The sequence below is a fragment of the Nicotiana tabacum genome, chromosome 4 (genome assembly GCF_000715075.1).
Source record: "Nicotiana tabacum cultivar K326 chromosome 4, ASM71507v2, whole genome shotgun sequence".
NCBI lineage: Eukaryota > Viridiplantae > Streptophyta > Magnoliopsida > Solanales > Solanaceae > Nicotiana > Nicotiana tabacum.
The window spans coordinates 25,849,080-25,870,824 of record NC_134083.1 but is presented as its reverse complement, the minus strand read 5'-3'; positions in this window follow the sequence as shown (position 1 = coordinate 25,870,824).

Here is a 21,745-nt window from a genome sequence, read left to right as displayed (position 1 = left end):
TGACAGTTATCAGTTTAAATGACCAGAACATTTTGGATACATTAAATCTTAATATAAAAATAAAAAATATGAATAGCAAAATTAATACAAGAGAAATAGTTGTAATATATAGAGTGTATTATAGACTAATGAAAACAACCTTAGCCCCAAAAGCTAAAATCGAAAGTAATAAAGGAGTTACTATGCTCATGGAAGCAAATCAAGAACATAGTAACACTTTTGTCCATAGAATGATTCAGTGGGATGAAATTATTGTTATGCGGCACGCAAGAATTATGAAATTATTCCTCATGGGATTATCGTGAATGGAAGATGTGTTAGTCATTTTAGTGCTGGAGTTGGGATCAGTTCCGGTGGTTCATGTGTTCGATGAATTTGGAGACTGGAGTTCTCAGAAGTATATTATTTTGGGTTGCAGCCTATTTGAGGTGAGTATTTTATTTTAACTCAGTGGAAGCACTAATTGCGTTAATTATTTATGATAGCTACGCGCTATAAGTGTGCATATATGTGAGGTTTGAGCCAATGTGCGGGCATTGGGGCAGGTGTTTATACTCGAAAGAATGCTTAGGCTATGATATGCCTAGAGTTGATTGTTAAGCGTAAAGTTATAATGATTCTCGTGTTCTTACCTTTGTTGAGAACTATCTGGGCTACACTTGAGGTTACAAAGTGTAACGACCCGGCCGGTCGTTTTGAGTATTACAACCCTGTTCCCCTATTTACAGCTCAATATTTACTTTACAATAGTTTTGTGACTTGCTCGGGTAATTGGTTCGGGTCCGGTGAGGTTTTGAAAAGAATTGAAACACTTAGTCTCCAAGATGAAAGCTTAAGTTGAAATAGTTGACCGGATGTCGACTTATATGTAAACGACCCTGGAATAAAGTTTTGATGATTCCAATAGCGCTGTATGGTGATTTTGGACTTAGGAGCATGTCCAAAAAATTATTTGGAGGTCCATAGTGGAATTAGGCTTGAAATGGCGAAAGTCAAATTTTTGGGAAGTTTGACCGGGGGTTGACTTTTTGATATCAGGGTCAGAATTCGATTCTGGAAATTGGAAGAGCTTCATTATGTCATTTATGACTTGTGTACAAAATTTGAAGTTATTCCGGATTGATTTGATATATTTCGGCACAAGATATAGAATTTGAAAATATCAAAGTTCATTAGGCTTGAATTGGGGTATGATTCATGCTTTTAGCGTTTTTTGATGTGATTTGAGGTTTCGACTAAGTTTGTATGATGTTTTAGGACATGTTGGTGTATTTGGTAGAGGTCCCGAGGGGCTCGGGCGTGTTTCGGATGGACTTCGAATCATTTTTTTTCATGTTGTTATTGCTAGTTGTTGCTGGTTCTGGTGTGACCGCATCTGCGGTTGAATTTGCGCAGGTGCGATGGTCACATAAGAGACAGAGAAGTCGCAGGAGCGAAGTGCGTAGAAGTGGCCTAACACGCGCAGAAGTGCCCACACTCGCAGATGCGAGCTTCGTCCGTAGAAGCGAGGGGAGCAGATGCGACCTCTTGTCCGCAGATGCGGAAGACGCTGGGCAAAAGCTTTAAATCGTGGGTTTTGGTTTCTTTGTTCATTTTTGGATTTTGGAGCTCGATTTGGGCGATTTTGGAGAGGAATGTTTCCACACAACTTAGGGTAAGTTTTCTTGACTCCCTTGTGATTATATTTCATGAATTAATCTTCGTTTTCGGCATTAGATTATTGATTTTTCAAGAGAAATCGGAGGAATTTTCTACAATTTCATAAAATGAATTTTTGAGATTTGAACACTAATCCGGAGTCGGATTTGGATGAAATTAGTATGGTTGAACTCATAATTAGATGGGTTATCGGATTTTATGAGTTTTGCCAGATTTCGAGACGTGGGCCCCATGGGCAATATTTGGAGTGTAATTTCGGATTTTGTGGGAAAACATTAGTATTTTGATATGTAATTAATTCCTATAATTGTGTGGACTGAATCAAATTAATTGTGACTAGATTCGAGTTGTTCAAGAGTTGATACGTGCAAAATGAAATTTCTGGAGCATTGTTTAGCTTGCTCGGCATTGGATTCGTCTTGTTCGAGGTAAGTAACTCTTCTAATCTTGGAGCTGAGGGTATAAACCCTGAATATACGTATTATGTGAATTGTTTGTAGGTGACGCACATGCTAGGTGATGGGCGTGTGGGTGTGCACCATAGAAATTGTGACGTAATTGTTCCGTGGAATTTTGTAGTTAAATAATCTTGGCATTTTCCATTCAGTTTTATGTGTTAAAGAAATTGAGCTGAGAATCATATTAAAAATCATGTGAGGCTATGTGCCAGTATTATTGTGACCTACAGAGGTCATATTGCTGTGAATTATTTGTTTAATTGAAATTTCATACTCAGTCATATTCATTTCATTGCATATCATATCTCAATCTCTGTTATTTATTGATACATCATATCATCTTTTTCGGGTTATTTTCATGACATTGTGAGCCCATGAGAGAGACAGGAAAGATTAATGACGGAGGGAGGCCGAGAGCCTCACTGTGAGGATATTATTTATGGATCGGGGTTGCCTGCCTACAGCAGGCCTTACAGGATTTATAGAACGCTTGGGCTGAAGGAGCCCCTCTGGAATCTGCACATACCCCCAGTGAGCGTGATTGATATTATTGAGGGATGGATATTCCCTGAACATGGATCTTGTACGAAGTATTATATACCTGGAGATGGATCTTCTTCACGGGCTGGATTGGCCCTACTCGGTACTGAGTGACTGATGATCAGTTGATGCGTATATTCCAGGATGGATTTTCCCTGGGCCGAATTAACCATATACAGTACCGAGGGATTGGGCATGATGAGTGAAATGTGTGAGGAAGTGAGATTGAGTACTCTGAGAGTGTAAGTACATGAGTTCATCTCTGAGATACATTGCATTGACATGCACACATAACATATAGGCATAAAGATGTATTTTCCTCACGATGTACGGTATCACATCATTCATGATTTCTCACACATGTTGACAGATGGGCATAGTGATGCATTTGTTTTACACAGGTTATCTGGAAAGAAAATGAAACATTTTATTTATTATTGAAAGGATTTTGGGAAAATTATTGTTTTCAAACTTATTCATATTTTTGGCAACTCCGGTAAACGATTTGGGTTTTCATTGATGTACTTGAAAGGCAAACCTATTTTCAGAAATCATGTTTTTGTTGAGCATTTCTGCTGTTGAGTTACTTCTGGTATTACTTGTTTCATATTGTTATGAACTATTGTTGGTTATGGAAGTTGGACTCTGACCTAGGTACAAGCTCGTCACTACTTTCAACCTAAGGTTAGGTTTGTTACTTATTGAGTTCATGGGGTCGGTTGTACTCATACTACACTTCTGCACCCTGTGTGTAGATGTTGGCTGCTGATGTTGCTGTGTTCATTGGGAGTTGGATCTGAAGATGTACCTGCGCTCTGGTTATAGCTGCCACGTATTTATGGTATCCTTAGATTCATAAAACTTCTATTTATATACTTTTCAAACAGACTAAGTATTTATTTCATTTCAACTTTGTAAATTCTATTCTTAGAAGCTCATGATTTGTACTACCAGTTCTTGGGGAATGTATCAGATTCAGATAATTTCTTTACTTAATTGCTTTATTGATTGTTATTGGAATTGGTTAGTGGTTAACTGGCTTACCTAGTGGGTTGGGTTAGGTTCCATCATGACTAGTTGGATTTTGGGTCGTGACAAGGTGGTATCAGAGCTCTAGGTTCATAGGTTCTACAAGTCATGAGCAAGTGTCTAGTAGAGTCTTGCGGATTGGTATGATGACGTCCATACCTATCTTCGAGAGGCTACAGTGCATTTAGGATATATACTTCCCATCTTTCTTTACTTATCATGTGGAATTTATTCAGCTTGAGACATAACTCTTTGAATTCCTTCCACGCATTCGTATGCACGCATGAGCGCTCGGTATCAGCTGTGCATCGCCGGCTTGTGATCCCATGAATGAGGTTCGAGATGTGTATTCTGTGTTTTGGTGATGGGCCAGTCTGGAAGACTTGAGGCCATGGTTAGACCGTAGCTTAAGCTCGGTAGCTTCAGTTGTAACTTGTACATTTGGACTCATATGTCTAGTAATGTCCCTACGAGTGGAATTTGTGGCTCGATGAGTGGTGGAATGGCTTTATGATGAGTATGATGTAACTGCGGGATGTGTTAAGACGTTTTGAATGTGATGAGAAGTGTTTCCTTGAAATGTAAAGGAAAGGCCATTGGGTGCTTGATTTCCGTTTTGATGTGACGTACAGTCTCGAGTATGAATGTTTTGAAGGATCTTTCATGTTGTTAAATTTTGGGACAAATTAAATTCTCATGTCTGGTTAATGAGTTTGGACTCAGATAGACTAAGTGATTGCATAGTACTTGTGACTTCGAAAGGGTATAACAAGATACCAATTTGAGGCTAAGCATGTGGGTCATCCCCTGCGGAGTAATCTACATAGGTGTGTTCCTTATAATGTGAGTGGAGAGTTTCTTGGAGATTGGATCAGAAATGGTGATTCGTGTGATCTAGGGATTTGGAGACTGGGAGTTTTCAGGAGCATATTGTTTCATGGTTGTAGACTGTGAAGTAGTGTCCGAAGCCAGCCAGATGATAGTATGTATTATGATTTCAGTTATTGTGGATTTTTGGAGGGTTATTTATCTATTTGTGGGTAACCAGAACTGATTTGGAGGGTCCATTGGTAGGCCCAATTAGGATGTGTATTCTACACCGAGTCGGATTGGTTAGCTCCATACTGCTATTGTTGATGGATGTGCCATTCGGTTGATGTTGAGCTTTTTTTCGTATTTTGAAATGATCTATGAGTTACTCTTCTATGCTACGAGGAGTTGTGATTCATTGGTTATATGTACACACGGCGCGGTCCTATTGGGGGCCTTATGGCAGAATTTGAGCGAGATGAGTATTTGGGTATTGCATGATCGGTTGTGTATTGGCGCACGGATGGCACGGTTTGTGACTCTGAGTTATATTGGTGCGGCATGTCGGTGGGATAGTTTTGTTTAATAATATAAGGTCATTAGACCTAGAATGGGTACTATCAGGTTTGATTAGGGTATATTTGGAAGGATAATATTGAAAGTCGGCTCAGAAAGTGATTGGGGCGAGAGAGCTCCGTGACTTGTTGATCTGGTAAGTGGTCATAAAATTTCACGTGTTTCTTTTATTATCAATAGTGTACAAAGGTTTTGGGATGAGGTTTGGTTCGATATGGGTTTAATACTAGTATTTGGTTGGTTTTGGAGTGGTTACTGTGATCGGAAATGGTGCTGCAAGTATGCGAGTTGTGTAATTTGTTATGTGATTATATGGAGTTATGGATATGGCTTGATACAGTTTGTTCAGACTTATACAGTGTGTAGATATGCGATTCGGGTCTTGAAAGCTAAATTCTGAATGTAAGAAATTAAATTCCAAGGTTATGGGCTAAGGTTGAATTAATGATTTTCAGTTGTATTGTCTTGTCAGGCCTATATAGAATAGGGTTACATGGGATCACCCCCGGTTACGTGCCTGGTAAGATGTAATAGTAATTTGATGGCTTGGAAACAACTCTTGGCACATTCGAGTACGAACATATGTTTAAGAGGGGGAGAATCTAACGACCTGGCCAGTCGTTTTGAGTATTACAGCCTTGTTCTGCCATTTACATCTCAATTTGTACTTTACAACTGTTATGTGACTTGACGGGGTAATTGGTTGAGGTCCGATGAGGTTTTGAAAAGAATTGAGACACTTAGTGTCCAAGATGAAAGCTTAAGTTGAAATAGTTGACCGGATGTCAACTTATGTGTAAACGACCCCGGAATAGAGTTTTGATGATTCCAATAGCTTTGTATGGTGATTTTGGACTTAGAACATGTCTGGAAAATTATTTGGAGGTCCGTAGTGGAATTAGATTTGAAATAGCGAAAGTTGAACTTTTGGGAAGTTTGACCAGGGGGTTGACTTTTTTATATCGGGGTCAGAATCCAATTCTAGAAATTGAAATAGCTTCGTTATGTCATTTATGACTTGTGTGCAAAATTTGAAGTCATTCCGGATTGATTTGATGTGTTTCGGCACAAGATATTGAATTTGAAAATTTCAAAGTTCATTAGGCTTGAATTCGGGTATGATTCGTGATTTTAGCATTGTTTGATGTGATTTGAGGTTTCGACTAAGTACGTATGATGTTTTAGGACTTGTTAGTGTATTTGGTTGAAGTCCCGAGGGGTTTGGACGTGTTTCGAATTGACTTCGAATCATTTTTCCTCATGTTGTTATTGCTAGTTGTTGTTGGTTCTGGTGTGACCGCACCTGCAGTTGAATTTGCGCAGGTGCGATGGTCGCAGAAGAGATAGAGAAGTCGCAGGAGCGAAGTGCACAGAAGTGGCCCAACGTGTGCAGAAGCACCCACGCTCGCAGATGCGAGCTTCGTCCGTAGAAGCAAGGGTAGCAGATGCGACCTCTTGTCCGCAGATGCGAAAGACACTGGGCAGAAGCTTTAAATCATGGGTTTTGGTTTCTTTCTTCATTTTTGGATTTTGGAGCTCGATTTGGGTGATTTTGGAGAGAAATGTTTCCATACAACTTGGGGTAAGTGTTCTTGACTCCCTTGTGATTATATTTCTTGAATTAATCTTCGTTTGCGGCATTAGATTATTGATTTTTCAAGAAAAAACGGAGGAATTTTCTACAATTTCATAAAATGAATTTTCGAGATTTGAACACCCATTCGGAGTCGGATTTGGATGAAATTAGTATGGTTGAACTCGTAATTAGATGGGTTGTCGGATTTTGTAAGTTTCGTCGGATATCAAGATGTGGGCCCCACAGGCAATATTTGGAGTGTAATTTCGGATTTTATGGGAAAACATTAGTATTTTGATATGTAATTAATTCCTATAATTGTGTGGACTAAATCAAATTAATTGTGACTATATTCGAGCCGTTCAGGAGTTGATACGCGCAGAATGGGAGTTCTGAAGCATTGTTTAGCTTGCTCGGCATCGGATTCGTCTTGTTCGAGGTAAGTAACTCTTCTAATCTTGGATCTGAGGGTATGAACCCTGAATATATGTATTATGTGAATTGTTTGGAGGTGACGCACATGCTAGGTGACGGGCGTGTGGGCGTGCACCATAGAAATTGTGACGTAATTATTCCGTGGAATTTTGTAGTCAAATAATCTTGGCATTTTCCATGCAGTTTTATGTGTTAAAAAAATTAAGCTGAGAAACATATTAAAAATCATGTGAGGCTATGTTCCAGTATTATTGAGACCCACAGAGGTCATATTACTGTGAATTATTTGTTTAATTGAAATTTCATACTCAGTCATATTCATTTCATGGCATATCATATCTCAATCTCTGTTATTTATTGATACATCATATCATTATATTTGGGCTATTTTCATGACATTGTGAGCCCATGAGAGAGAGACATGAGAGATTGATGACTAAGGGAGCCCGAGAGCCTGACTGTGAGGATATTATTATGTGGATCGGGGTTGCCCGCCTGCAGCAGGCCATATTGGCTTTATGTATATATTATTATTATTATTATGTGGATCGGGGTTGCCCGCCTGTAGTAGGCCTTATAGGCTTTATAGAGCGCTTGGGCTGAAGAAGCCCCTCCGGGGTTTGCAACACACCCCTAGTGAACGCGGTTTATATTATTGAGGGATGGATCTTCCCTGGACATGGATCTTGTCCGAAGGATTATATACCTGGAGATGGATCTTCTCCACGGGCTGGATTGGCCCTACTCGGTACTGAGTGACTAATGATCAGTTGATGCGTATATTCCGGGATGGATCTTCCCGAGGCCGGATTGGCCATATACAGTACGGAGTGATTGGGCATGATGAGTGGAATATGTGAGAAAGTGCGATTGAGTACTCTGAGAGTGTGAGTACATGAGTTCATCTCTGAGATACATTGCATTAACATGCACACATGACATACAGGCATAGAGATGTATTTTCCTTATTTTGTACGGTATCACATCATTCATGATTTCTCACACATGTTGACAGATGGGCATAGTGATGCATTTGTTTTACACGGGTTATCTGGAAAGAAAATGAAATATTTTATTTATTATTGAAAGGGTTTTGGGAAAATTATTATTTTCAAACTTATTCATATTTTTGGCAACTCCGGTAAACGATTTGGGTTTTCACTGATGTACTTGAAAGGCAAAACTATTTTCAGAAATCATGCTTTTGTTGAGCATTTCTGTTGTTGCGTTACTTTTGGTATTACTTGTTTCATATTGTTATGAACTATTGTTGGTTATGGAAGTTGGACTCTGACCTTGGTACAAAGTCGTCACTACTTTCAACCTAAGGTTAGGTTTGTTACTTATTTAGTACATGGGGTCGGTTGTACTCATATTACACTGTTGCACCTTGCGTACAGATGTTGGCTGATGATGTTGCTGTGTTCATTGGGAGCTGGATCTGAAGATGTACCTGCGCTCCGGTTGTAGCTGCCTCTTGTTCATGGTAGCCTTAGATTAATAAAACTCTGTTTATGTACTTTTAGAATAGATAATGTATTACTTCATACCAACTTTGTATACTATATTCTTATAAGCTTATGATTTGTACTATCAGTTCTTGGGGAAATGTATTAGTTTTATATATTTTCTTTTAATTAATTGCCTTATTAATTTCATTGAAATTGGATAGTTAGTAATTGGCTTACCTAGCGGGTTGGGTTAGGTGCCATCACGACTAGTTGGATTTTGGGTCGTGACACAAAGAGGCTAATTCCCTGAATAAACGGGGTAGTTACTATTTCTGCGTTAAATTGCCGATTTGAAGTGTGATAGTAGGCTTTGCACATGCTTACACTATGATGTGTTATTTATACTAGTCCAGGAGCATGAGAATCTTATTTCATTATCATACACAAGTGTACTTGTTTAACTGTTCATGTATGATATGCTGGCATATGTGTGTGAATTTGATTTCTATGATAATTTATTTGATTCATTAATTTCCTTCCTCTACAATTGTGCACATGCACCTATGGTTATCCTCTTCACAAAATTTGAGGAGTTGGTTGTAACATTATGGTTGTGGTGGTGCTTGTTGAACTTGCAATATGGCTCTCTTCCTTGAGACATCTCCCATATTTGGGTACACGGATTGCGCAGTGGTGGCTGGAGTTATATTGATGTGGCGTGTCTGTGGAATAGTTGTGTTTAATAATATAAGGTCATTGGACCTAGAATGGGTACTATCAGGTTTGATTACAGTATATTCGGGAGTATAATATTGAAAGTCGGCTTAGGAAGTGATTATGGTTATAGTTGGGGCGAGAGAGCTCCATGAATTGTTGATCTGATAAGGGGTCATGAGATTTCCGCGTGTTTCTTTCATTATCAGCAGTGTACGAAGGTTTTGGAATGAGGTTTTCTTTGATATGGGGTTTAATATCAGTACTGGGTTGGTTTTGAGTAGTTACGGTGATCAGGAATAGTGCTGCAAGTATGCGAGTTGTGTAGTATGTTATGTGATTATATTCGGGGTTATGGTTATGGCTTGATACAGCTTGTTCAAACTTATACAATGTGTAGATGTGAGACTTGGGTCTTGTAAGAAATTCTGGATATTGGAAATTGGGTTCTAAATTTACGGACTAAGGTTAACATAATGATCTTCAATTGTGTTGTGTTGTCAGGTCCATGGAATAGGGTGGCGTGGGATCACCCCCGGGTCCCCCGGGTATGTGTGTGGTAGATGGAATAGTGGTGTGATGGCTTGGAAACAACTCTTGGTACGTTCGAGGACGAGCGTATGTTTCCCGGTCGGTCATTTTGAGTATTACAACCCCGTTTTCCCATTTACTGCTTATTATATGTTCAAGTATAATTATGAAACTTATCGGGGAGGTTTCAGAATGAATTGGAACACTTAGTTCCAAGAATTAAGGCTTAAGTTGAAATATTTGATCAGATGGCGAATTATGTGTAAACGACCTCGGAATAGAGATTTTATGATTCTAATAGTTCCGTATGGTAATTTTGGACTTAGGAGCATGTCCGGAAAATTATTTGGAAGCTCGTAGCTAAATTAGGCTTGAAATGGCTAAAATAGAAATTTAAGTTTGGAAGTTTGACCGGGGAGTTGACTTTTTGATATCGGGGTCGGAATCTAGTTCTAAAATTTTTTATAGCTCTCTTATGTCATTTATTACTTGTGTGCAAAATTTGAGGTCAATCGGAATTGATTTGATAGATTTTCGGCATCGAATGTAGAAGTTGGAAATTATTAAGTTCCTTAAGGTTGAATTGATGTATGATTCGTGGTTCTAGCATTGTTTCACGTGATTTGAAGTTTTGACTAAGTTCGTATGATGTTTTAGCACTTGTTGGTATGATTTGACGGGTCCCGAGGGGCTTGGGTGTATTTTTGGATCATTGGTTGAGAGACTAGTAAAGTTAAGAAATTTAGGAGTTTGACCATGGTCAATATCGGGTCAAGACGACCTATTTTCAGTATTTGGAATGCGCGAGCAGGTCCGTAGCATGTTTTATGATTGAAATTCATATATGGTTTGTGTCCAGGAGGTTTCGGGTGAGTTTCGGATGGTTAACGGATCAAAATTTGGACTTAAACAAATGCTGGAAATTTCTGCTACTAGAAATATCGAGGTTATGAAAATCGATGTCATAAAAAATCGAGGTCATAAAAAATCGAGGTCATGAAAATCGAGGTTATGAAAATCGAGGCCAGGTCTGGGCAGAAACTATAAGTTACAAAACGGGGATTTCGTCCCATTTTTTTCTATTTTTGACAAATTGGAGCTTAGGGAGAGGCGATTTTTGAGAGATTCTCAAGGAAAAATATCGGGGTAAGTGATTTTAACTCAGATTTGGTCAATATACAGGAATATATCATTGTTTTCATCATTTAATTAGTGTTTTGAGATGGAAATTTGGGGGAAATGAGAAAGAGTTCTTGGACTATAATTTTGAGGTTTTGAATGGGATTTTGTTATCAGATTTGAGTAAAATTAGTATGGTTAGACTCGTGAGTGAATGGGCTTTCAGGTTTTGTAACTTTTATCGGGTTCCGAGACGTGGGCCCCACAGGCAATTTTTGAGCTAAATTTCGGATTTTGTTGAAAAATTAGTATTTTCTTATGGAATTAATTCCAATAAATTTTATTGACTAAATTAAATTATTTATGGCTAGATTCGAGGTGTTAGGAGGCCAATTCACAAGGAAAAGACATTGCAGAATAAAGAATTACACGACTTGAGGTAAGTAACTCTTCTAATCTTGGAGCTGAGGGTATGAATCCTGAATATACATATTATGTGAATTGTTTGGAGGTGACGCACATGCTAGGTGACGGGCATGTGGGCGTGCACTATAGAAATTATGACGTAATTGGTTCCGTGAAATTTTGTTGTCAAATAATCTTGACACTTCCTATGTAGTTTTATGTGTTAAAGAAATTGAGCTGAGAATCATATTAAAAATCATGCTGAGGCTATGTGCCAGTATTATTGAGACCCACAAAGGTCATATTGCTGTTGAATTATTTGTTTAAAATGAAATTTCATACTCAGTCATGTTCATGCATTTCATATCATCTCTTAGTCTCTGTTGCTATTTATTGATTCATCATATCATCATTTTGGGCTAGTTTTATGACATTGTGAGCCCGAGAGACTGGAGAGATTGATGACTGACTGAGGCCGAGGGCCTGATTATGAGGATAATTATGGGATCGGGCTGCACGTCGCAGCATGCCATATTGGCTTTATATACTTTATTATTATGGGATCGGGTTGAGGTCATATTGTTGTTGAATTATTTGTTTAAAATGAAATTTTACACTCATTCATGTTCATTCATTTCATATCATCTCTCATTCTCTATTGTTATTTATTGATTCATCATATCATCATTTTGGGCTAGTTTCATGACATTGTGAGCCCGAGAGACTGGAGAGATTGATGAGTAACTGAGGCCGAGGGTCTGATTGTGAGGATAATTATAGGATCGGGTTGCACGTCGCAGCATGCCATATTGGCTTTATATACTTTATTATTATGGGATCAGGTTACATGCCGCAACATGCCAGATTGGCTTATTATAGCACGTAAGTTGTCCGTGCAGATCCAAATATTGATACTATAGCACGTGAGTTGTCCGTGCCGCACGTGAGTTGTCCGTTCAGATTATAGCGCTTGGGCTGAAGGAGCCCCTCCGGAGTCTGTACATACTCCCAATGAGTGCAGGTACCTACTAAGTGCGAGTGTCGAGTGCCGAGTGATTGGGAGGATGAAGTGTCTGTGAGGACTGAGTGACTGTGAGGACTGAGTGATAGGGAGGACTGAGTGAATTGATACTCTGAGAAGTATGCATATGGTTTTATCGCTGAGATACATTGCATTGACATGCACCCATGACATACAGACATAGAGATGTATTTTTCTCACGCTGTACAGTATCACGTCATTCATGACTTTTTACACATATTGGCCTACGGGCATAGTGATGCATTTTTCCACTGGCTATCTGGAAAGGAAATAAAACATCTTATCATTATTGAAAGGATTTTTGGGAAACATTATTGTTTTCAAACTTATTCCTATTCTTGGCAACTTCGGTAAATGGCTTGAGACTTTCACGGATACACTTGAAAGGCAGAACTATTTTAGAAAATCATGATTTAGCTGAGCATTTATTCCTTGGGTTACTTCTTTCATTACTTGCTTTATGTGGTTATGAACTGTTGTTGGTTATTGGAGTTGGACTTTGACCTTGGTACAAGCTCGTCACTACTTTCAACCTAAGGTTAGGTTTGTCACTTATTGAGTACATGGGGTCGGTTGTACTCATACTACACTTCTGCACCTTGCGTGCAGATGTTGGCTGCTGATATTGCTGTGTTCGTCGGGAGCTGGATCTGAAGTTGTACCTGCGTTCCGGTTGTAGCTGCCTCTTGTTCATGGTAGCCTTAGATTCATAAAAATCTGTTTATGTAATTTTCAAACAGATGATGTATTTATTTCATACCAGCTTTGTAAACTCTATTCTTAGAAGCTCGTGATTTGTACTATCAGTTCTTGGAGAAACGTATTAGTTTCATATATTTTCTTTTAAAAATCCTCAGTCTTCAGAATGGTAAAGTGGCCAATGAGCGAGTGAGAAGCATTCTTTTCAACGAGAAGCTCTAACGTCTCTCTCTGATACCATTCACCGGACCTCCGGTGACCACCGGACCAGGTAAGACCCCCACCCCACCCCACCCCACCACCACCCACCCCACCCCTGTCTTCTTTTCCTCTCTCTCCCTCTCTCCTGCTTTCTTCTTCTTCCCTATTACTCCCCCCTCCCCTTTTTTTTGTTTCCAGATCTGCCCTTTTTTTTATATTTCCCTTTTCTTGTTTTCCTTTCTTTCTCTTCCCTATACCTTGTCTCTTCCACCCCTTGTCCCCCTATTTTCTGGCCCACTGATCTAGCCTAGCGGCGGTGGCGGTGGCGGCTGAGATAATTTTCCGGCGAGCCTCGGGCGAAGCGGGCGGGAACTTCCAAAATATAGTTGTTGTGGACAACACCTTTCTCGGCACTCGTGGTGACTTCAGGTTCTATAGTTCTTACTTCGAATTTACTATTCTACTCGCGAGAGTTGATTCCTCCCTTTTTCCAATTTCCCTTTGTCGTATGTGAGTTAAATTGTTGTCATCTTATTTCGTACTAGTTTATTCACCGTATTAGTGTGCCTGTTGTTGCAACTTGTCTTCTTCTGGTTTGGTCTGTTGCCTTGTGTGTGATAGTGATTCCCCTTACTCTGCCGTAAGTAAGGTGGCTGTGGTCTGGGATGGTCGAGTGAGGTCATGTCCTCGGGGGGAACGGGGGTGGGGCGGGAGGTAGGGTAGGGTTTAGGGGGTGGGTGGGAGGCAAGAGAGATAAAGGTAACAAGGGTATCTGTAGGTTGAGAATTGGGTCGTGGAATGTAGGTACATTGACGGGTAAATCTATAGAGTTGGAGACGATCCTCCAGAAGAGGAGGGTCAATATCTAGGAGACAAGGTGGGTAGGGTCGAGGGCGAGGGACGCAGACGGGTATAAACTTTGGTACTCAGGAGTCTAGAAAGGTAAGAATAGAGTGGGCATCTTGGTGGATAGGGAACTTAGAGAGTCTGTTGTTGAGGTTAGACGAATGAATGACAGATTGATGATTATTAAGTTGGTGGTTGGAGAGTGCACCCTAAACGTCGTTAGCGCCTATACGCCGCATGTGGGCCTATATAAGGATGTTAAACGGCGTTTTTGGGAAGGGTTAGATGAGATTGTGCGCCAGGTTCCGCCTGCTGAGAAGTTATTCATACGATGGGATTTCAATAGGCATATTGGGTCGACCGCAGGTGGTTATAGCGAGATGCACGGAGGCTTCGATTTTGGGGAGAGGAACGGAGGAGGTACATCGTTGTTGGACTTCGCTAAGGCTTTTGGGTTGGTGATTGCAAACTATAGCTTTCGGAAGAGGGAGGGGCATTTGGTTACTTTTCAAAATGTGGTGGCGAAGACTCAGATTGACTATCTCCTCCCCAGGAGGTGTGACAGAGGGTTGTGCAAGGATTGCAAGGTGATTTCGGGTGAGATACTCGCGACGCAGCATAGGCTCTTGGTGATGGACGTTGGTATTATGTTAAAGAGTAAGAAAAGGTCTACTCGAGGAAGATCGAGAATCAAGTAGGGAGCCTTAACTAAGGATAAAGCCCAAGCATTAGAGGGGCAGTTGTCGGCTATGGGAGCTTGGAGGAGCAGTGGTGACGCGAGCACTATGTGGTCAGCGACGCAAACTGTATTAGGGAGGCTGCGAGAGAGGTGTTAAGGGTCTCAACAGGCATCTCTGGTGAGCACAAAGAAGACCGGTGATGGAATGAAGTGGTCCAAGGTAAAGTGGAAGCAAAGAAGGCGGCGTACCTGAAGTTAGTGGGGAGCATAGGTGAGGAGGAGAGGCGAGTGTGCATGGAAAGGTATAAGGCAGCTAGGAAGGAGCCTAAACTGGCGGTCACAGAGGCTAAGACTGCGGCTTATGGTCATATGTACGAGGAATTGGGGAAAAAGGTGGGGAGAAGAAGTTATTCCGGCTAGCCAAGTTGAGAGAGAGGAAGGCTCGGGATTTGGACTAAGTGAGATGCATCAAGGACGAAGATGGTAGAGTACTGATGAAAGATGCCCAGATTAAGAAGAGATGGCAGACTTACTTTCATAAACTTCTAAATAAAGAAGGGGATCAGGATATTGTGCTAGGCGAATTAGAGCATTCCGAGAGTCACCGTGACTTTGGATACTGCAGGCGTATCGAGGCTGAGGAGGTCGTGGTAGCTATGCGTAAGATGAGTAAGGGCAAAGCGATCGGGCCAGACAAGATTCCGGTGGAATTTTGGAAGTGTGTGGGGAGAGCAGGTTTGGATTGGTTGACAAAGTTGTTTAATGTTATTTTTAAGGCAAAGAGGATGTCGGATGAGTGGAGGTGGAGTACGGTGGTTCCATTGTATAAGAATAAAGGCGATATCCAGAGTTGTAACAATTATAGGGGTAACAAATTACCGAGTTATACCATGAAAGTGTGGGAGAGGGTGGTTGAAGCGAGGGTGAGGATGATAGTGTCTGTATCCGACAACCAGTTCCGGTTCATGCCGGGTCATTCGACTACAGAAGCTATACACCATGTTAGAAGGTTGGTGGAACTGTACAGAGAGAGGAAGAAGGATCTGCACATGGTGTTTATTGACCTAGAGAAAGCGTATGACAAGGTTCCTAGAGAAGTTCTCTGGAGATGCCTGGAGGCAAAATGTGTGTCGGTTCCCTACATTATGGTGATTAAGGACATGTATGATGGGGCTAAGACTCGTTTTAGGACAGTAAGAGGCGACTCTGAGCATTTTTCGGTTGTAATGGAGTTACACCAAGGTTCTGTGCTCGGTCCGTTCATATTCGCCCTGGTGATAGACGCGTTAACACACCATATTCAAGGGGATGTGCCATGGTGCATGCTATTCACCGATGACATAGTTCTGATTGATGAGTCGCAAGCCTGTGTTAACGAGAGGCTGGATATTTGGAGACAAGCTCTTGAGTCTAAGGGTTTCAAGCTGAGCAGGACGAAGATGGAATGCCTGGAGTGTAAGTTCAGCTCTGAGCCAGGGGAAGTGGGTGTGGATGTAAGTCTTGATTCGCAGGTCATCCCTAGTAGAGGCAGCTTCAAGTACCTTGGTACGGTTATTCAGGGGAGATGGGAGATCGACGAGGATGTCACAAACTGTATTAGGGTAGGATGGATGAAGTGGAAGTTAGCATCTGGAGTCCTGTGTGACAAGAGAGTGCCATCGATACTCAAAGGTAAGTTCTATAAAGCGGTGGTTAGACCGGCCATGATGTATGGGGCTGAGTGTTAACCCGTTAAGAACTCACATATCCAGAAGATGAAAGTAGCAAAAATGAGGATGTTGCGGTGGATGTGTGGGCACACTAGGATAGATAAGATTAGGAATGATAATATTCGGGAGAAAGTGCCTGTGGCTGCCATTGATGACAAGATGCAGGAAGCGAGGCTTAGATGATTCGGACATATTCAGAGGAGAAGCTCAGATGCTCCAGTACGGAGGTGTGAGCAGCTGGTTGTGGAGGGCACGAGAAGAGGTAGAGGGCGGCCTAAGAAGTACTGGGGAGAGGTGATCAGGCAGGATATGGCAAGGCTCCAGATTTTCGAGGACATGACACTTGATAGGAAGATGTGGAGGTCGAGTATTAGGGTTGTAGGTTAGGAGGTAGTCGAGTCGTGCCTTACTTCGTACTATTGTGGGACTAGCCATGTAGGGTTTTGTCTAAGATAGCTAGTGGCAATGTTGTGACTTACTATTTCGCTTTTCAGTGCATGTCCTATTTACTAGCTATCGCTTTTGCTTTGCATCTTTCTTCTAGATTTCATGGTATTCCTATTTTTCTTATGATTGTTGTGGTGATACTAATATTTACTAATATTGTCTCCCTTTGCTTTGCATCTTTCTTCTGGATTTCATGGTGTTCCTATTTATCCTATAATTGTTGTTGTGATGCTAATATTGTCTCCTTTTTGTCCTTTTGTCTTTTTATTTTTTTGAGCCGAGGGTCTTTCGGAAACAACCTCTCTACTCCTTCGGGGTAGGGGTAATGTCTGCGTACACACTACCCTCCCCAGACCCCATTAATGGGATTTTACTGGGTTTTTGTTGTTGTTGTAATTGCCTTATTAAATTCATTGGAATTGGATAGTTGATAATTGGCTTTCCTAGCGGGTTGGGTTAGGTGCCATCACGACTAGTCAGATTTTGGGTCGTGACAATAACAACCCCTAAAATTAAAACACATCCAATAATAAAACTTCCAGAATATTCTAAAGAAAAGTTTCCTCAATTAAAAGAAAAATTCGACTTTACTGATAAGCTTGTGGAAAAAAATTGAAGATCAGCTTAAAACAAAATTAACAATCTCTAAAAAAGATACATCTTTCGACCAAGCTAGCACTAGTAAAAATGATAAAACCATAGAACTTCATAATTTACAAAATAAATTAAGTTCTATTGAAAAAGAATATACTGCTCTAAAAATAAAAGATTTCCCTGATAAAAAGAAAAGACTAGAAAATTTAATAAAAACTTCTAGAGAAATTTTCGAAGCAATTAATAAAATAAGACGATCTCTACAATCAAAACTATTGACTCCGAAATCAATAGAATTACTAATGACCCAAGACACTCTAACAAAAAGAATTGCTATGGTAGAGCAGCATTCCCAGATGTTCAATTCGAAGAAGATATCTATTTAACTAGCACCAGTAATAATGAAACTAGAATCACATAATGGAACATAGATGGATTGGCAGAAAGCCAAATTTATAAAAAGCTCCATGAAATAGGAATTGCAGTTACCACTTATAAAATTAAAAATGCATCAGACAAATATGATGCAACATTAATAATTTCAGGATTTACTGGTGTATTAAAAAAATTGGTGGGACAATTATCTCTCCGAAGAAAATAAAAATCAAATCCTAGGAGCCACTACAGTCGCAACTGTAGTAAAAACCGAATTAGGAATGCAAGTTGCAAATCAAGAAGCTAGAGAAGATGCTTCCGCAAATTTAATCTATTGTATTGCTAAACATTTTATTGGAGAACCAAAATTTTTCCAAGACAGGAGTTTAGAACTTCTTAACTGCCCAAAATTAACAGATTTTAGGTGGTATAAAAATATGTTCGTAGAAAAGGTAATGATTAGAGAAGACTGCAGTAGTGCTTTCTGGAAAGAAAGATTTAACAGCGGTCTACAAAGATTATTTACCAAAAAAGTAAGAACAAAAATCAAAGATAGATTTAACGGACAAATCCCTTATGATAATCTTACATATGAAGATTTAATCAGTTTTATTAATGTAACATGTCTTGACTTATCTACAGACCTAAAACTTAAAAGTCTTATTAAAAAGGACAGACTTCAATCCAAAACGGAGTTAGGAAGTTTCTGCCAAGACTTTGGTTTTAAAACAATAGATGCTCCATCTAAAAGAGCAAAACAACAAAAATCTTCTGAAAAATCCAAAAGACGTCATAAACATAACGAAAAGAAGGAAGGAACCCCTAAAAAGAAAAGGTTCAAAAGGCATTCCAAAAAAGAACACGGTGACAAATGTTGGTCATGTGGAAAGACAAGGCATAGAGCTAATGAATGCCCAGTCACCAACAAGAAAAAGAAAAAGGTTAACACCTTAGAAATTGATGAAAATACTAAAGAAAAGTTGTTCGCTATTCTTGAACAAAATGATAACAGCACATCATCATCATCATCAGATGAAAGTTATTTTGACAGTGACAATGAATTAATCAATATGGCTTACAGCTCAGACAACAGCAGTAGCTCTAAAGAAGACAATTGTAGCTGCACTGGTACAATATGTGTGTGCGGTCAAAATTCTATTAAAGTAATTACTAATGACTCCAAAGAAGTCTTATTTGATATTATTAATTACATTGATGATGAAGATATTAAAAGAAAGTATTTGACGGAACTAAAAAATATCATCATTAATCAAAAAGGAAATCATCATAACATAGAACCCTTTAATATGAAAGAGGATATGAGTAGATTTTCTACTATTCAGCATCTACATATTGAATTAAAATATCTGAAAGAGGAAATAAAATCGGTTAAGCTTAGACTTGACAAAATAGAAATGGAAAATCTCACAAAATAAATACTACAAGCAGCCAATAAGAAATAAACAATTGGTGAATATTTCACAGAAGATGATAATTTCAAAAATGATGACGACTCAATCATCAATCAATATGAAACAGGAAGTGGTACAGCTGTGGCCAAAATTACAAGAGTAAAAGCCCAAAGCTACTATATTCCCATCATCTTAAAGGTAAAAGATATCACGCTAAATAAATTAGCACTACTAAACTCAAGTGCAGATAGAAACTGCATAATGGAAGGAATAATACCAACCAAGTACCTTGAAACAAGTACTACAAAATTATATTCCGCCACAAGAGAAAAATTAAAGATAAATTATAAGTTATCAAAAGCACACATCTGTAATGATAGAATCTGTTTTATAAATGATTTTGTAATAACTAGGGATATAAATAAAGAAATTATCCTAGGAATACCATTTATAACCCAGATTAAACCATATCATAACAACCTGGATGCAATTTACACCACAATATTAGGAAAAGAAATAAAATTTCCTTATCTTAATTCTATCTGCAAAGAGGAAAGTGACTTCCTCAAATCAAAAACCATTTTTAAAATAAATCTGCTTTCAAATCAGGAAAATTATTTAAAAAACGATATAAAAATTCATAAAATTGAACAAACTTTAAAAAACCCCGGAATGAAGGAAAAGATTAAACATTTTCAAGAAAAACTGGAACTTGAAGTTTGTTCATAATTACCCAATACCTTCTGGGAAAGGAAAAGACATGTAGTTGAACTACCTTATATAAATGAATTCACAGAACAGGCCATACCCACTAAGGCTAGGCCTATTCAAATGAATCATGAACTTATGAAAATTTGCAAAAACGAAACCAATGATCTCCTTAAAAAGAAGATTATAAGACCATCAAAATCACCTTGGAACTGTGCAGCTTTCTACGTTAATAATAGCGCAGAAAAGGAAAGATGAGCTCATAGACTTGTCATTAATTATAAGCCATTAAATAAAGTTCTACAATGGATTAGGTACCCGATACCTAATAAAAGAGATTTGTTAAAAAGAACTTACAAAGCTAATATCTACAACAAATTTGACATGAAGTCAGGTTTCTGGCAAATTCAAATTAGCGAAAAGGATAAATATAAAACTGCTTTCAATGTCCTCTTTGGACAATATGAGTGGAATGTTATGTCTTTCGGGTTAAAGAATGCCCCATCAGAATTTCAAAACATTATGAATAATATATTCAACGCATATAGTAATATGTTGATAGTTTATATTGAAGATGTTCTAATATTCTCATAGGACATAGATTCTCATTTTAAAATACTTAAATACATTCTTTAAGATTATAAAACATAGTGGTTTAGTAGTAAGTGCTAAGAAGATTAAGTTGTTTCAGACAACCATCGGATTCTTAGGACACGACCTAGACCAAGGAACCTACAAACCAATCTGTAGAGACATTGAGTTCTTATCCAAGTTCCCCGATGAAATAACAGACAAAACCCAATTACAAAGGTTCTTAGGAAGCCTTAACTACGTTGCAGACTTCATCCCTAACATTAGAAAAATTTGCGAACCACTATATAAGCGTCTTAGGAAAACCCCAATTCCATGGAGTATAGAACAAACAGGCACCGTTAAAAGGGTCAAGTCAGTTGTTCAAAAACTTTCATGTCTAGGTATTCCTAATCCGGAGGCATTCATGATAGTCGAAACGGACGCTTCTGATGAAGGGTACCAATTCAAAGGGTCATAGGTTTTATAATCAAGATTATAAAATAAACGTGGAATTTAAAGCATAAGTTAGAAACACTTACAAGATAAGAGCTTTATAAAGGATCATAGATTTGATAATCAAGATTATAAAATAAATGCGGAATTTAAAGCATAAGTCAGAAATACTTACAAGATAAGAGTTTTATTCAAACATAGGCAAACATTTTATAGAGAGGGGAGAGAAAGGATAGAAAGAAAATCTTGGAAAATTTTCTGATGTCTATTGATTACAATTTGAAAGCCTTTTATAGACTTCGAAAAGTTGTTAAGTTAAAGGGGAGAGAAAGGGTCGTCTTCTACTTTGTTGAAGGAGCATGTACTATTCTTGTCCTTTTGTGCTTGTCATTATCAAGTAACTCTTTCTTTTCCGAAGAGTCGTTTGCTTTTTTGAAAAGTTGTTTTGTCTTTGTCGGTTGAAGAAGAGTCATTTGTCCTTTTGTAAAGGGGCAAGGTGCTATTCTTCCTCTAAATAGGCATGGTAGGCTTGGGCTATCCCTTGTGGATCTTCCATGTCTCCATTGTTTTCTGCTAAGGAAGATGCTAATGATGTATCACGACCCGGAATTCCTACCGTCGGGACCGTGATGGCGCCTAACATTTCACTTGCTAGGCAAGCCAACGTTAGAGAATCATTAAACCAATCCTTATTCCATTCAGAA